This window comes from Nomascus leucogenys, chromosome 23 (genome assembly GCF_006542625.1).
Source record: "Nomascus leucogenys isolate Asia chromosome 23, Asia_NLE_v1, whole genome shotgun sequence".
NCBI lineage: Eukaryota > Metazoa > Chordata > Mammalia > Primates > Hylobatidae > Nomascus > Nomascus leucogenys.
This window is the reverse complement of record NC_044403.1, coordinates 26,425,604-26,430,058: the sequence shown is the minus strand read 5'-3', so window position 1 is coordinate 26,430,058 and position 4,455 is coordinate 26,425,604. Positions and strand designations below refer to the sequence as shown.

Below are 4,455 nucleotides of genomic sequence, written 5' to 3'. Positions count from 1 at the left end.
GGCTGTAGGCGGGGCATTCATGTGGTGGACAAAAAACCTCCGGGATGCCTTCAGTCCAGCAGCCTTAGTTCACCTCTCCAGGCCAGCCTGGCCTCACCTGACCTCCAGACACTGCCTTCCCTGGATGTGTACTCGGAAACAGAGGCGAGGTTACCTTCCCCCATCTAAGAGCCAGGAGAAATATCACTGATATTTGTTACAAGGGAGAAGGCCCAGCTTTATAAATACCTGCCTACAAAAGGCCCTCACAGGTACCCCTCCTCCCTTCCCTCCTCGGCCCCAGCCTCTGGCAGCCACCCCACTTGCTGCCTTTGCCAGGGCTCCAGCAGTAGTGAAAATATTTGGAGATTTTGGCCAACCCACGATGCAAAAAAAAAAAAAAATAGAGAAAAATAAACCACCAAGAAAGCATGGGATTTTAAAATCAGAAAGACCTGGCTTTTCTTCTACCTCTGCCACTCGCTAGCTTTATGATCTTAGACCAGGCACTTAACCTCACTCAGTTTCTTCACCTGTGAAGTGGGAGGGAACGCACCTAATTCACAAGGTTGTCAGGGGAATAAGAAGCGATGACATACACGACAAAGCCAGCCCACTACTGGGCACACAGTAGAGGCTCACAAATGCCTGCCCCACCATTCCCTTTCTCCCTACATTTTCCTTTCCTGTGCTCCTTAAGCATCGCAGCCACACTATATTCCTCATTAATCCCATATATTACTCAGGACTCTTGGTTGCAAGTGACGGTAAACCTTATTCAGACTGGCCGATGCATGAAAGGAAAGTCTTTGGCTTTGTGGACCCGAACCATCCAGGCACAGTGGGCTCCAGGGTACACACGGTACCACTAGGGGTTGGTCTGGCTTTGGACATTTACCAGCTCTGCTTCCCTCATTTTCAGGTGTATTCTTCCTTCATTTGTTCATTTATCAACTATTTCTTTTCTTATTTATTTATTTTTATTTTATGTTTTTTAATTTTTTTTACCAGTCATCTTTTATTTGGAGGTTAATTCCCATTAGGACATGAAAAGATTCAGCAACGATCGAGATTGTGTTCCTCACGGAGGGGCTCAGGCCAAGAAGGTCGTGGGGTGGGGGGAGCCGAGCGTGTCCTCTTCGGTAGTATTTGCAGAGCCGCTCGTGCTTGAGCTGCTTGTAGGAAAGGCAGTAGCTGAAGAGCACGTAGCATGCCAGCACCATGGTAACCCCCGAGATGCTCCCCTTCTTCACATTGATGGACTTCTTGTAGTACCAGTAGTAACTTCTTCGAAACGCTCCAAAAATGCCACTAGGGCTAAAGTCCCGCGTCAAGATCCAGCTTGGCAGCTCCACCCATTTGACTTCCAGAAGTTTCTTGTCCTTCACTGGTATGACTGACGCCATCCTGGAGTCGTGGTGCCCTTTTCTTTCCTTTTCTTTTTTCATTTGAGACTAGGCAACGAGAGCAAAATTCCGTCTCAAAAAAAAAAAAAAAAAAGATTCCTCATGGGTTGCAAGGTGCTGGCCAGGGCTGCTGTCATCTCAAGGCTCAACTGGAGAAGGAACGAGCCTCTTACTTCCACGCTCACTCACAGGGCTTTGATGGGTTCAGTTCTTCACCAGGTGCTAGACGGAGGGTCTCAGTTCCTTATTGACTATTGGCCAGAGGCCTCACACAGTTTCTCCAACATGACAGCTTGATGCATCAAAGTAAGCAAGCCAAGAAGGAGAGAGATAGAGAGACTGCAAGACAGCAGTCACAGGTTTTCATAACCCATTCTCAGGAGCAATATCCACTGCTTTTACCATATAGTCTTTTTTATTTTTATTTTTATTTTTAAGACAGGGTCTCATTCTGTTGCCCAGGCTAGAGTGCAGTGGTGCAATCACGGCTCACTACAGCTTTAACCTCCCAGGCTCAAGTGATCCTCCCACCTCAGCCTCCCAAGTAGCTGGGACTGCAGACGTGCACCACCACATCTGGCTAATTTTTGTATGTTTTGTAGAGACCAGGTCTCACTATGTTGCCCAGGGTGGTCGCAAGCTCCTGGGCTCAAGCAACGCCCCCATCTCAGCCTCCCAAAATGTTGAGATTTACAAGTGCGAGCCACCTGCCCCCTGATTTTGTAGGATTCTATAGGTTAGAAGTAAGTCACCAGGTTCAGCCCACGCTCAGGGGAGGGAATTACACAAGGGCGTGACCACCAGGAGGCAGGGATCACCTGAGCCAGAAGCTGCCTACCTCAGAGCACAGTCCAAGAACTTTAGTTTCACTCTAAGTGTCCTGGGAAACTATTATTGGGTTTTGAGTAAAAATATAGCATAATCCAACTTAGGCCTTTATTTATTTATTTATTTATTTTGAGATGGAGTCTCGCTCTGTCACCAGGCTGGAGTGCAGTGGCGCAATCTCGGCTCACTGCAACTTCCACCTCCCGGGCTCAAGTGATTCTCCTGCCTCAGCTTCCTCAGTAGCTGGGATTACAGGCACACACCACCACGCCCAGCTAATTTTTGTATTTTTAGTAGAGATGGAGTTTCGCCATGTTGGCCAGGATGGTCTCAATCTCCTGACTCCGTGATCCACCTGCCTAGCCCTCCCAAAGTGCTGGGATTACAGGCGTGAGCCACAATACCCGGCCCAACTTATTTTTAAAGGTCATTCTGAGACCGAGGGCGGTGGCTCACACCTGTAATCCCAGCACTTTGGGAGGTGGAGGCGGGCAGATCACGAGGTCAGGAGATCGAGACCATCTTGGCTAACACGGTGAAACCCTGTCTCTACTAAACATACAAAAAAAAAAAAAAATTAACTGGGCGTGATGGCATGTGCCTGTAATCCCAGCTACTCTGGAGGCTGAGGCAGGAGAATCACTTGAACCCAGGAGGGGAAGGTTGCAGTGATCCAGGATCACGCCACTGCATTCCAGCCCGGGCGACAAAGTGAGACTTGGTCTTAAATAAATAAATAAATAAATAAAGGTCATTCTGACTCGTGTTGAGCACAGACTGTGGGAGGTGGGGAAGGTGGGAGTTAGGAAACCGGTGAGGAGGTCGAGCAGGATTCCAGGTGGGAGAGCCAGCTGGCAGCCTGGCAGCCGTGGACGGGGTGAGGAGTGGCTGGGTTCGGATCTGCCTGGCAGGATTTCCTAATGGATTGAGTGTTGGTGTGAGACAGAGTCAAAGGTAGCTGCAAGGGGTTTGGCTCTGTGCACTTGGAAAGGTGCAGTGTTGAGACATGCAGCAACAGCTCCCCACCCAACTCCATATTCCCGAGCAACCTCAGCAGAGTGAAAATCCTGCTTCCCAGTGACTCCAGCGGGAACATAGTGGAACGTAGTAGGCACTCACCACTCACTGTTGAGTGGTAAATAAGTTTATTCAACAGATGTTTATTTCAACCTACTCAGCACCAGGCCCCATGTCTACATAGTGAAGACAGACACAGTCTTTGCATTTCTGAAGTTGGCAGTCAAGCTTCTTATCTGATGAAACTAATGCAGGTAGAGAAATGAATGATTGGCTACGATGCCCACCTTCCTGGGGAATGTGGTATTTTTACCGAAAGTTTTTAGACCACAAGAATGGCCCTCTAACTTCAGGTTTCAGCCTGGCTATTTCCAGGCAGGGCAGCCTTCTGGGTGCATCTCAGATTACACCTGGGAGGCCACCCCACCCACACATTCAGCCTGCCAGAGCCCTGACCACAAAAAAAGGTGTCCTGAGACAGCCGCCTGCCTTCCTTTTTTTTTTTTTTTGAGACAAACTCCATTGCCCAAGCTGGAGTGCAGTGACGTGACCTCAGCTCACTGCTCAGCTCAGCTTGGCTTCCAGGGCTCAGGTGATTTTCCGCCTCAGCCTTCTGAGTAGCTGGGACTACAGGCATGCACCATCACGCCTGGCTAAACTGTGTGCGTATGTGTGTGTGTGTGTGTGTGTGTGTGTAGTTTTTGTAGAGACAGGGTCTCGCCATGTGGTCTCAAACTCCTGGGCTCAGGCAATCTGCCCACCTTGCCCACCCCAAGTGCTGGAATTACAGGCATGAGCCACCGCGTCCAGCCTCCCGCTTCATTGTTGAGACATTCTCTGTAGCAGTCAGGGTCTCAGCAGCAAATAGAATGTATACAAAAGGGGTGACCAAGGAGAATTCACCAGAAGAACTTATCATGGAGAGGTGGGCAGGGTTGAGGGAAATCCACAAGGAACAAAGGACAGTGAGGCCCACTGCTGCCAGCAAGCCGTGGCCCCTCCCTCCAGGGCTGGGGAGCAGGGGAAGGAGCAGGGAACCCGAGCCAGGAGACCTGGAGCTTTGGTGCGAGCTGCTGACAGGAGCTGTGGCCTTCAGGAGAGGGAGGTAGCCACTGCCCACCAGCAGCCCAGCAGGGAGTGGGTGCCCCGTCTACTCCCCTCTCACCCTCCGATTCCTGCTGGTGCCTCCTGCTGGCTGACCGGAACCCAGAGGGCGAGGGAGCCT

At 50.3% G+C, this 4,455-nt stretch overlaps 1 pseudogene; it reads right to left on the bottom strand.

Annotated features, from left to right (window-relative positions):
* Positions 1-983: 983 nt before the first annotated feature.
* Positions 984-1,385, bottom strand: LOC100588103 (annotated as a pseudogene).
* Positions 1,386-4,455: the final 3,070 nt, after the last annotated feature.